Raw genomic sequence first — 14,026 nt, 5'->3', positions numbered from 1 at the left:
GTAGAGAGAGTATGGGACAGCACACACAGCATACACAGCATATTTATTGTATTTATTTTGGACATGCAGTAACACCACCAAAACACAAGTGCCAGTTTTTTATGATTGCTTTTAAATTATGTACTAAAACTCGACTTTTTCTCACTTTATTAAAAACAGTTGACCAAACTCCCAAACCTGAATCCCCTTAACTTACCAACAATACTTCAAGTCGAGACAAAATTGAGTGTCAATTCAAATCATGTGACTTTTGACTAGTTGCAGCCTGCATCCTCTGACGCTTATTTACTTACCTGTCTGAATAGCGTTAATTCATTACATTAAAGCACATGAAAATATTTTTCCTTTGATTCAAATGGGAATCGCCACAGATGAAAAAGTGTTTTATCAGCACCTATTACCATTCTTCTTAAAATAATATAATAGTTTATATCATATACTGTATATGGATAGGAAAACTGAAATTTTTATCATCTGATACACGAATAGGCAGATTTATTTACTTTTATAAGCATATTTAAAACCGGTAAATTCTGCTGATAAATACGATTCTAAAAATCCCATAGGATTTTGATAGATCTGCCCCTTAAAGGACTATGTATCAAAATTTGGATTTGTGAGGTTTAGATTTTATTTCTACTTCGAATAAAACTGGCTTGAATTTTGCCTAGGACAACTCCCATTGACTTTTACAGACAGCTTTTAGTTGCCTTTTTTTTTTTACATTAGAGTTTTTGCTTAATAAATACCTGTCAGGATCAGCCCGGGACTTGAACTCTGGTGGTGCTGTTCTGCTCATTGTAGCACTTACCTCATGAGCCACTGGGGGCTCTCGGGACTGGTCCTGAACTATTGTTTCTGTTATATGCCTGTTCACAGTGTTTTCCACCCACCTCGTTTACCCTCATGTGTTTCCCATTTCCTAATCACCTTCCCTTTATAAACCCCACCTGAACCTGAACCTGAATCTTGAAAACCTTGTATGCCTAGTTCCTGAAAACCTTGTTACCTTGTTTCCTGAGTGAGTACCTTTGTTCCTGTGTTCCCCATTTTTCCCTCACCATCTGGATACCTCGATTAGCCTTTTTGCCTGTTCCTGCCTTTTGTGTTTCTGTGTTCCGACTGCAATAAACCTACTATTACTTCATCATCATCATGTCTTTGCCTACAATTACCTATGGCTACACCCCTGGGCTCCCACCATATCCACTCCCCTTGGAGTGGCTATCCTCCGTCACAGCGGTTCCGCGCTGTGAACGTTACAGAATGACTCAGCCTAACTGCAAGAAGCCTTTGGGAAAGCCCTCCATGCCTTCTGACTCTGTTGTTAAACTGCAACTCCCTTGGGATGGAGAGGATAAGGCAGAAGACGCCATCCATTTCACTGATGATGTCTGGCAGGATTTTGTCTCCGATGATGACTGCGAGGATTCAGTCTTCGATGAGGACTGGGAGGATCTAGACTCGGATGAAGATGAACTACAAACTGCTATCTGGCCTGTGTCAGATCGGCCACTTCCAGTTTTTGGGCCCTTGTCTCCTCCACAACCTTCTGCTCCTGTGGCAGCTGCCAAACCCAGGTCACCCTCTTTTTCTCTCAGACCTGAACCCCAGTTTATTAGTTTTTCTACGGTTTCCCAGCACCCTCTCCAGTCTCCAGCTTGTGTGCCGGCTCTTCAGACACCTGCTCCTGTGCCGGCTCTTCAGTCACCTGCTCCTGTGCCGGCTCTCCAGTCACCTGCTCCTGTGCCGGCTCTCCAGTCACCTGCTCCTGTGCCGGCTCTCCAGCCACCTGCTCCTGTGCCGGCTCTCCAGTCACCTGCTCCGGTGCCGGCTCTCCAGTCACCTGCTCCGGTGCCGGCTCTCCAGTCACCTGCTCCGGTGCCGGCTCTCCAGTCACCTGCTCCGGTGCCGGCTCTCCCGTCACCTGCTCCGGTGCCGGCTCTCCAGTCTCCAGCTTTGGTGCCGGCTCTCCAGTCTCCAGCTTTGGTGCCGGCTCTCCAGTCTCCAGCTTTGGTGCCGGCTCTCCAGTCTCCAGCTTTGGTGCCGGCTCTCCAGCCAGTCCTTGCTCCTGTGCCGGCTTCCCAGCCAGTCCTTGCTCCTGTGCCGGCTTCCCAGCCAGTCCTTGCTCCTGTGCCGGCTTCCCAGCCAGTCCTTGATCCTGTGCCGGCTTCCCAGCCAGTCCTTGCTCCTGTGCCGGCTTCCCAGCCAGTCCTTGCTCCTGTGCCGGCTTCCCAGCCAGTCCTTGCTCCTGTGCCGGCTTCCCAGCCAGTCCTTGCTCCTGTGCCGGCTTCCCAGCCAGTCCTTGCTCCTGTGCCGGCTTCCCAGCCAGTCCTTGCTCCTGTGCCGGCTCCCCGAAAGCTGCCTGTGCCGGCTCCCCGAAAGCTGCCTGTGCCAGTTACCATGCCAAGGCAGCCGGATTCAGCCTCTGTATCTGCAGCCCAGCCGGATCCAGCCTCCGTGCCTGCAGCCCAGCCGGTTCCAGCCTCCGTGCCTGCAGCCCAGCCGGTTCCAGCCTCCGTGCCTGCAGCCCAGCCGGTTCCAGCCTCCGTGCCTGCAGCCCAGCCGGTTCCAGCCTCCGTGCCTGCAGCCCAGCCGGTTCCAGCCTCCGTGCCTGCAGCCCAGCCGGTTCCAGCCTCCGTGCCTGCAGCCCAGCCGGTTCCAGCCTCCGTGCCTGCAGCCCAGCCGGTTCCAGCCTCCGTGCCTGCAGCCCAGCCGGTTCCAGTCTCCGTGCCTGCAGCCCAGACGGTTCCAGTCTCCGTGCCTGCAGCCCAGACGGTTCCAGTCTCCGTGCCTGCAGCCCAGACGGTTCCAGTCTCCGTGCCTGCAGCCCAGACGGTTCCAGTCTCCGTGCCTGCAGCCCAGACGGTTCCAGTCTCCGTGCCTGCAGCCCAGACGGTTCCAGTTTCCGTGCCTGCAGCCCAGACGGTTCCAGTCTCCGTGCCTGCAGCCCAGCCAGACTCCGTTCCCGTGCCAGCTCCCAGACGACTGCTTCTTCCTGAGCCAGTTTCTGTACTGTTTGCCCTGGCCTCCGGGCCTGAGGACCTGTTTGCCCTGGCCTCCGGGCCTGAGGACCTGTTTGCCCTGGCCTCCGGGCCTGAGGACCTGTTTGCCCTGGCCTCCGGGCCTGAGGACCTGCCTGCCCTGGCCTCCGGGCCTGAGGACCTGCCTGCCCTGGATAGTGCCACTTTCCCTGCTACTGGACCTGGTAGGGTGGTTAATCCTGTCTCTATCAGGTCAATTGCTGTAAGTGGTGGTATTGCTGTCCTGGCTTGCCTCTTCCTGTTTCTAACGGGTGCCTGTGCTCCTGGTCCGCCACCTGTGATGAGTGCCTGTGCTCCTGGTCCGCCACCTGTGATGGGTGCCTGTGCTCTTGGTCCGCCACCTGTGATGGGTGCCTGTGCTCTTGGTCCGCCACCTGTGATGGGTGCCTGCGCTCTTGGTCCGCCACCTGTGATGGGTGCCTGTGCTCTTGGTCCGCCACCTGTGATGGGTGTCTGTGCTCTTGGTCCTCCACCTGTGATGGGTGCCTGTGCTCTTGGTCCGCCACCTGTGATGGGTGCCCGGGCTCTTGGTTCGACACCTGTGATGGGTGCTCCTGGTCCGACACCTGTGAAGGGTGCCCGTGCTCCTGGTCCGACACCTGTGATGGGTGTCCAAACTCCTGATCCGCCACCCGTGATGGGTGCCTGTACTCCTGGTCTGCCACCCGTGATGGGTGTCCAAGCTCCTGGTCCGCCACCTGTAATGGGTGCCTGTATTGGTCTTGTCTGTCTTCATGTCCTGGTTTCCGACTCTGGCTGTGATATCTTGGCTCCTAATTCTGCCAATGTTCCTGTTCTGGCTCCTGACCCCAGCGATTTCTTTGTTTTGTTTTCCCATCCTGGTGAAGCTCCTGTTCACGCTTCTGTTTCATGTGAGGCTTCTGTCCATTTCCCCAGTGTTTGGACTAAAAAGGCTGGGGGACCATTTGATCCTGGGATCGCACAGAGGTCAATCCTCAAGAAGCTCCTGTTCTCGTTTCTGGCGAGGCTTCTGTCCATTTCCCCAGGGTTTGGACTAAAAAGGATGGGGGACCATTTGATCCTGGGATCGCCCAGAGGTCGATCCTCAAGGGGGGGGGGGTAATGTCAGGATCAGCCTGGGACTTGAACTCTGGTGGTGCTGTTCTGCTCATTGTAGCACTTACCTCATGAGCCACTGGGGGCTCTCGGGACTGGTCCTGAACTATTGTTTCTGTTATATGCCTGTTCACAGTGTTTTCCACCCACCTCGTTTACCCTCATGTGTTTCCCATTTCCTAATCACCTTCCCTTTTATAAACCCCGCCCTGAGCTTTGCTCAGGGCTGAGTCATTGATTGTATTCTGTTTGTTCCTGACCTGCTAATCTGAATCTGAATCTGAACCTGAATCTGAACCTGAACCTTGAAAACCTTGTATGCCTAGTTCCTGAAAACCTTGTTACCTGAGTGAGTACCTTTGTTCCTGTGTTCCCCATTTTTCCCTCACCATCTGGATACCTCGATTAGCCTTTTTGCCTGTTCCTGCCTTTTGTGTTTCTGTGTTCCGACTGCAATAAACCTACTATTACTTCATCATCATCATGTCTTTGCCTACAATTACCTATGGCTACACCCCTGGGCTCCCACCATATCCACTCCCCTTGGAGTGGCTATCCTCCGTCACAGCGGTTCCGCGCTGTGAACGTTACAATACCGGACATTTGTGTTTTTGAAAAGATAATTCAAATTTGTTTGTTTCTGTGCAAAAAAGATTGAATCGTGGCAAAAAATCTAATAAAAATCAAATATTTTTTTTGCAGACTTAAGAGATGATGATCAAAGCAACCCCAACTACCACATGTCTATATTATATATATTTATGGATAGATAGATAGATAGATAGAATTTTTATGGTGTACACAAAGGTTAAACCAACACATTCAAAGGATTTTTATATTAAGACAAAAAATATAATAAAGTCCCAGCAACCAATCAGATGTATGTTTCCAGGCACAGGCCAGTTATCTGCAAACTAGTTGCTCTTGGTTGGTATTAAAACAAATTCTGCGCCTGTATTATATTCACTACATATTCTTTTGTAATATTATTACAAATACAGATTTTAGCAGGAACAATTTTGATCTGACATTAAGTTGGTTATTTATCAAAATCAGAATTTATCTCACTATTTTTGGAAAGCCACTCTGACCAAATCCGTACAGACTTTTTCCACCTAGTTATCATTACATTTTTAGAAAAATTGTTGTGGAGGAAAAGGCTCAATAAGATTGTAAAAAAATACGAATCCTTGACTTTTTCAGATTTGAGACCCGAATACCACAACTTTTTCGGATTTGATGCCTGAATACTGTTTTTTTTCAGAAACCCATTGCATTTCAGGATATCTTAGGAGGTCTGCTATTGACTTCTACATGATCTCGGCAGATCTGAATGGTGTACTTTTTTTTTTGGTCTTTTAATAAATCAGAAAAAATGATGTTTTCCCCTTAAAAACCAACTGAAAAACAAATAACTACCTAAATGAAGATGCTTGACTCCTAGCCAGAGGCTTTTTTTACTAATAATAATTGTGTTGCTGCAGGTCTACTATCTAGCTAACTGGTTTGAAAATTAAGTATACTGAATCCCATTAGGATTTAAAGGACAACTAAACACTAAAAATGAATATAGCTAAAAATGCCATATTTTATATATTGTACTTATTGCACCAGCCTAAAGTTTCAGCTTCTCAATAACAGCAATGATCCAGAACTTACTTGTTAAAGGGGGTCACCATCTTGGAAAGTGTCAGTGTCACATGCTCAGTAGGTTCTCTGGGCAGCTTACTTTAGGGGTTGTCGCAAATTTTTAAGCAGAAAATTAGGTTGACCTGTAATATAAGCTGATGCTAGAAGGCTGATCATTAAATTCTGATGCTAATTCAACTTGTTTCTGAGCTAGTGGCTGGGGAGGATCTAGCCCTGAAACCAAGGTTCAGGAGACACTCCAAGTAATGGAACTATTCAGAGAGGTACAAGACCTTTTTTACTATGACCAGAGGTAAACAAGTTAGGGACCACCATGTGGAGTTTACCTTGATGTGGTATGGTGGCTTATCAACTTTATGATCATAACTTTGTAACTAAAAACCGCTGTTTTTGTAAATATATGCACTTGAATATATACTGATAGTGGGCCAGGGAATATGCATCGATTAATTGGTCAAGTCAGCAACACTTCCATTGTACTTAAATACATTTTAATTTAGCCTTAGGAGTGCACCCACAACCCCCTTTTTTGTATTTGAAATGTAACTGGAAGGTGTGGCTGAGTTTCATGTGGTTTGTAGCACCCCCATACTCACCCCTTTTACCTAATAGTGGACCTATGTTTTTAACAGTGATATCTGCTGCACCTGCCACCAGGTAACACTTTTGCACCCGTTTAGACTCATTACACCTATTACACAACTTCATTTAGCTTGTCTTTTTTACTTATTTTTGCTCACACCTATACTCACACCTTTACTCACACACATACATACACACTTTCCAAGCTTGCACCTACACTTTGTAACTAAAAACTCCTGTTTTTGTAAACACGTGCACTTGCATATATACTGAATTACTTAGACAGGGGCCCAGGGAATTTGCATTGATTAATTGTCCAAGTCAGTAGCACTTCCATTGTCCTTAAATACATTTTAACTTAGTCTTAGGAGTGCACCCACAACCCCCTTTTTTTGTATTTGTTTTTGAGCTGACCTGTAGTAATTATCTGTATTAAGTACTAATCAGCCTTATAATGTGACATTTCTATTCTATTCTGTAAACACAGGGTCGGACTGTGGGGGTCAGAGCTCAACGCTGTGTATACACAGTATGTGAGTCGGTCCATAAGCTCAGTAAGTGACAGCAGCACAGATCAGCAGAAAAGAAGATGGGGGGCTACTGAGGCATCTTTGGAGGCAGAGATCTTCCCTGCTAAAAGCCTGTGGTTGCTTTGGGCTAGTACAGAAGCCTAAAATATAATGTTAAACATTTCTAGCTTACTTCTTTAGTTAAGCTTTAGTTCTCCTTTAAACTTAATTTTTTGTAAATACTGATCATACGTAACCGTACATTTTTCATTTTGTATAAAATTACCCTGGAAAAAATATCCAGTCCAGTGCTAAAGAACACAACAGCAAACTTATCACATGCAGTGTTCGTTCAGTTTGCATGCAGGTGCATGACTGAGAACAGCATGCTCTGTGTGCAGATTACATTTGTTCCTTATTAATAAAATGACTTATGTTCTCGAGATTTATTATTGCCATTTTATGATTATCTAAGCACATGTCAAGGCAACCTGCTACTTTATGGTCTGTAGTTAAAGTCTAAAAATACATATTCTTTAAGGATAAAGCCCACTGTTGGGTAAAGGTAGTTATGTCTGGTATAAATGTGAAATATTTTCAGGCTTGACCTAGACTTCAGAATAACTTTACATGATATCTTTGTCATCTGCAGTGATATGACATGGTGAATAATAAAAGGACTATGTCTTCCTATGGGTTTTTAAACCCAACATATTGGGTTATTTACTAAAATTTGACTTTTTCTCACTTTGTCGAATAAAAAAATATTCAACCAAACTCCCAAACCAGAATATCCTTAATTTACCAATAAAACTTCTAAAAAATATCATTGCGACAAAAAGTCACGACAAAACCAAGCATGCATTTGAATTCTTGCATCAAAAACCTGAATTTATCGAATTGTTGCTCCAGAAAACTCAAATAGTTACATAGTTACATAGTTAAATTGGGTTGAAAAAAGACAAAGTCCATCAAGTTCAACCCCTCCAAATGAAAACCCAGCATCCATACACACACCCCTCCCTAAATGTATCTGATTATTGAACAAAAACCAGTGCAAACAGCCCAAAACTATTGAGAATCCTGAAGGTAAAAAACATGTTCCAGTTGTTTAAGGGACCATCTGACATTGCCTTCTACATGGAGGTGGAATATTTTTTAAATTTTTTAGCAGCTTTAGAGCATAATAAATCTAGAAAAAATATTTTCCTTCTAAAAATTTGACCATAAAAATGCGAGGTTTAATAAATAAGCCCCATTATGTACAACAGTAAAGGAAAGTGTCTGTTATCTGCCAAACGTGCAATATAAAGAGTTCAAACATTGGTATAAAGCATAGGTATAAAAAATCATATTCTATTACTTACTGCTGCAAATACACTTCATGCAGCCAGCTAGAAAAGGACCTCCCTTCCCACTCAAAACATGTTTATTATTAAGGCGCAAGGGCATTGGGTGCCAAGTCCCCCCACACACATTTCTGCCTTAGTTGGCTTTCACCCTAGCTCTCCACTGTGTCAATACACATAAGCACTAACCCCTTTCATTACAAGTCAATACTAGCCCATCTACTAGATTGTAACAAAAAAGGGGGGGATTGCACAGGTTATAAAGACAAATACACTGTGGGGGGAGCACATTATCACTGTTTTTGTAGCTTTGTTTTAACATGAGAATTATAAATATTATGTATTCATTTCTTACCACTACCATCGTATGTATGGAAAATGTGTTTTGAAAAACCAATAATAAACTTTAGAAATAAAAAATAATAATAATTTTCTCCAATAAACAATGCTACATTTTACAATGGTGCCTGTCCAAATATGTTTATGTTCTAATCTGTGGACTTTTAATTATGTATCTTGGCATGGTGTACTGTATTTGGGCTCAGAAATTGCGTACAGAGACACCCAGGTAAAAAAGCCTGGTGAATTCTCTTGTGTATGGCAAATAACAAAAGAATAGATGATGCAGTACTGTACTTCTAAAGAAGCTCTAAAAGAGATGACATTTACATTTTAGAACTCCTTTTAACAATAGAAATGGCATTCTCTGCAATATTACAGTTTTTAAAGATCCAGAACAATACATTTTACATAAAAATATTGTGAGTATAATCAAAGTGCAGCCACTACCACACAACACTTAACTTTTATTTAAAAAAATAAGCTACCTATTGTATATTATAAGTTCAATATGCAATTATATTTAACACAAACCTAATAAAGAGAGGCAATAGCTCAACTGAAACTTTCGTTTTACATTTGATCATACCTCTTTAGAGGAATTAACCATTAACTTTACACAACTATTTGCTCTGGATGAGTCCTAATATTCTCATGAGGTGTGCCCTTGCAACATTGTGGAGGCAGGGTACAATATAACTGTAAGCAGTAATACAGATGAAGCCACTTGGTTTTGTGAGTTAAATGTGTCAAGACTCAGGGTTAATTGAAGAAACTTTGTTATCTAAATTCATCTTAACTTATTTAATGCATTTAACCTTTTCATTAGCATACCAAAGCACCATTGTTCACAAAGATGAATGCTTTAATTAGATGGGATGCTATGCAGTTTTTTGTGTTAAATGAGATGAATGGGATGTCTCAGTTATTTAGTTATTCTGTGTCAGACAAACCAAAGTGGCTGCATCTATCCAAAGAATGGGTGGCATTCTTTGATTTAACCAGAACTGATTTATTTAAAACAAATTAGTAAAGGAGAGTATATTAATGTATTAATGATACAGAGTACAGTCATTGAGTAGTCAGTACATACTCACAATAAAGATCACTAGCAGAGCAATCCCTCCAATAGAGCTTGAGAGAGGATATCATAATATCCACCCAGAGCTTCTCTTCTTCCTCTGGGGATACCTCTTAAGTCAAACCCAGGTGGGAATCTATCTAGGCCCTGTCACTGGTTCCATGACTAGGCAACAATGCCTTTTGGAGCCAAATCTCTTCTAATACTCCTCAGTGGAGCCAAGAGCTGCTCATATAGGTAGCCCTATATCTGGATATCTCTCCTAGAGTGATCTGTGACCGGACATAGCTACCCCTTATTAGTTCTGCACTAATGATTGTTCCATGGGGACTATATCCTAATGATAGGCAAATCTGTCCTGTTTCACCAAAAAAGTTGTGAAAAAATAGCGAAATTTGTGAAATGCATTGAAGTCAATATGCATCAAAATAATTTTGACGCTTGACAATTTTTACATGCATGACTTTTTTAAACACACAACAATTTTTACACATGCAACTTTTTTGTCCAAATGCATTAAAGTCAATGGGCATAAACATTATTTTGAAGTGAACAATTTTTAGACAGGCAACTTTTTACTGCATCAATTTTTTTTCTCTGGCAAATTTTTTCAGCAGTTTGCAAAACAATTAGCAGGTGGAGAAATGTGGAATTTGCAGCAAATCCATGCCTGATGAATACATTTGCCAATCACTACCCTCTCCCACTTACGAGAGTCCTTGGCAAAACCCTCTGGCAAAAAGCCTCTAGAGCCGCATGGCTTATCCTTTTTTATTAAAGCACCTAGTGGCTAAACTTGAGATAGTTAGGGGTCATGCTGTGACACAGGAAATGGGTAATTACTCCATCTATAGACTAAGGGTTCCTTTTATGACCATTTCCTTGTGGGGATGCACAATAAATTGGACACAATTACCAGTCCCCTACAAAATATAGCACATTAAGTGGCCAATTATTCAATGTTCAATATTTTTTCCAACTAGTAAAAACTTGGAGGAAAAATGCAGTCAATTTCAAAAGGACATCCCTTTTTTATGTTACTGCCAATTCAAAGTACCAAAGAAAAGAATTTTAAAGATTTGTTCCCATAAATATAAATTGTATTAACGTTTTCAAGGACTTTGAAATGAGAGTAATAGCTGCCACTGAACTCCCCATAGAAACTTACTCAATTTAGCACAATCCTGCTTCAAGTAGTCCCTAAAACATTACCACAGGCCTAACCAGCAATACATATTTTATGATACATACTCAGCAGCACAGGGACATCAATCAGCAACACCAATGGTCTTGTCAAAATTGCTATTAAAGGAAAACTGTACCCCCAAAATAAATACTTAAGCAACAGAGTTTATATCAAATGAAGTGGCATATTAAAGAATATTATCAAACTGTTATATATATTTAAGTAAATATTGCCCTTTTACATCTCTTGCCTTGAACCACCATTTCTAGATGGTCTGTGTGTTGCCTCAGATATCACCTGACCAGAAATAATGCAACTCTAACGGTAACAGGAAGAATTGTGGAAGCATCATCATTCTCAGTCTCATGCTAAATCTCTGCTTCAAGGAGGAGCAGTCTGAGGCTGAGAAAAGGGCCAACATTTAGATGGATAGCCTGTCTGGTTTTACATGTAACAATAGTAATTGGTGGCACTAGCCAGCTTTCCCTTCTCCTGCTAAAATTAGATCTAATGGAGGGGACAATGGACTCAATGATAGAAAGAGAGAAGGCTATTGCCCTAGACCATTTATTATAAAGCAGAAAATAAAGGCAACCCACCTGCTGAGATGTCCTCTCATTTCTACTTAAAATCTTAAATTCAAGATTAGGTACAATTCATAGCAAACAACCCTGTCTAGTTGTTGTCACTTCCATCCTCTTTTACTCACTTTCAAAAAAAAATATCACATTTTATGTAACAAACACCTACTGCACAAGAAGAATGAAACAGTATATACATTCTCAAAAGCATTGTTTCATGGGCTAAATATTTTGCAAGAAGCTAATTAGCTTCCCCTGTGTCTCAAAGTGAGTTGTTTGTTACTGCTAAATTGGTTTGTGTAGCTACTGAAACATCAATTAAGCTCTTATCTAAACTGTATTAAAGAATAAATGCACCTTGTTTACAAGAACATCTATCTTCCTCAGACAGTAAATTATAAGGGTATAGATAACTGCATGCATCTTTTTGCATATTTGCATTCATATGGGTGGGAGCGTCTATATTTCATTTTGCAAGACCAAGGAATTCTTTAAGATAAACATAACAGAAAATCATCAATGACACCCCCCAGGCTGATCAGAAGTGGTAATATAAATGCTTATCAGGGCCAGAACTAGGGGTAGGCAGAAGAGGCATGTGTCGAGGATGCAGTGGCACATACCTATTCTGCCCCCTAACCCTGTTCTGTGTTTTGTCCCCTCACCAATTGCTGCTTCCTATCAGCCCACTAGTGGCACGGGGTGCCGCTGGGTTGTCAGTGCCGGGTGGGTGCTTCTGGTTTGTCAGTACTCAATCTTGCGCACATGCGTGGGTCAGCAGGGTGCATGCACGTGCCACGAGGCGGAGAGCTGGCCGGCCAGGTTGCCTAGGGCACCTGACCAGTTTGGCCCACCTCTGATGCTAATAAATTGGGCAAATTCTTGGTTTAAACTTAAATACCACAAAGGCACTTGCCTTATGTATTCTGTCTGAAGCCCTGAGATAAAAACTATAACATCATATTAAAAGTAGTAGCACATTACTTCGTTTTGGTATGATCTGGACTACACTAAAAGTCATGTCACTCACAGTCTGTGAAAAATTTTGCTAACCTAAGGAAACAAAAAACAAGTCCATCACTAATGGCTTAATAAAATGACATATTTTGAAGACTGAACATAAACTGGTAAGCATAAAAATTATTTAATGGCAGATTTTTTTTTTTATTAACTATCATTTCCCAACAGAGAAAGAATGTATAAATGGAAATGGCCCAAATGAGCCTGCAGTTAAAAAAGCAAAAGCATTTTCTGAACAGGAGTAGTTCAAACTGCAAATGCAAATGCAATTAAATGAGCTTATTGTGTCTTTTTTGCTCTAAAAAATAACATTACTATACACTTTAAAAATTGTACAAAGTTGTGAAAAGGTTTCATGTTTGACTTGAATCAAGCTGTGAGAATTTCTTTGTCTCACATAAGTGTACTTGTAGTTCTTGGGGAAAAAAATTGTTTACATTAAGGAGAGATCTTTTGTTAGTGATTGCGAAAGAAATGTACAGGAGCTTCATTTAGTCATCAGTGTTGGTTTTCTAATCCTCGGTGCATTATACTCCTCTGGCTCTGTCCTCATAAAACCTCTGTCATTTCTAAACTCACAGACAAAAATGTACACAAATACCCTGATTCTTATATGTGTTGGAGTTGCTTTGCCAGAATTTGTAATTCTTTTATAAAAATGCATGGCTGCAATTGATTTTTTAAAGATTAAAATAATGTTTAATTTTATTTTATTACTACCACTTGGAAATATCATGTTTGTCATATTGTCACAAAGAGGAATGCTTGAAATGCGTTACTTATTTTACATGATCAATGTAAAATCAAGCATTACATATTACATATACAGTAGCTGCAGCATATAAACTGGTGCTGAGTAGCTGATGTTGTATAACTTCCGATATAAAGCTTCTAGGTGTGCTTTTTAAAAAGCATTGACATTGTGTATGATAATGTTAGGCTTATGTGCAACTGCTTGACCATGATGAAATCCTTCCTGGTTCTAGTGATTGATTAGAATTTAGAAGTATGTGTTTCAGCTGAGAACATGGATTTAATTACTACTGTGTATTGGAGAATGTGATTTTTTGTTACTTATACTTCATTAGTTTGGTCATGAAAACTGCATTTTTTTTTTAAACTAGAAAAGGGACTGAGCATTTCAGCATTCAATTCTTTCTATATATTATTTAGAACTTTCCAGTACAGATTCACAGAATTCTTTCATAGAGATAAAAATGGAATCTTGCCCACAAGCAGTCACAGATATTATTTATAGGAAAGCAGTATAGATTGTAGCACAACCGTTTCCAAGCTCCTTGCTTGAGATCTACCAAAGTACAAATACACAGCTACATTATGGTTAACCTGACTAGGCAAGACATAGACAAGATTGTTCACGTAAGAAGAAAAACATGAAAAAATAATTGTTTTCTAGTTATTTGTGGGGTTTCCTAATGAATTAAACCAAATGAATAATGTAGAACATAAACAAATAAAAAAAATTAATTAATTAATATGATTCAAACTATTGTGCAATGCAGAGCAATGTAGAGCATATAATACATTACAAGCATAGGGCCTATTAGCTGGAAAGCCTGAAACTTGGATTTTCTAGATAATTTGGAT

This window comes from Xenopus laevis, chromosome 3S, assembly GCF_017654675.1.
Source record: "Xenopus laevis strain J_2021 chromosome 3S, Xenopus_laevis_v10.1, whole genome shotgun sequence".
Taxonomy (NCBI): Eukaryota; Metazoa; Chordata; class Amphibia; order Anura; family Pipidae; genus Xenopus; species Xenopus laevis.
This window is presented reverse-complemented; position numbering follows the sequence as displayed.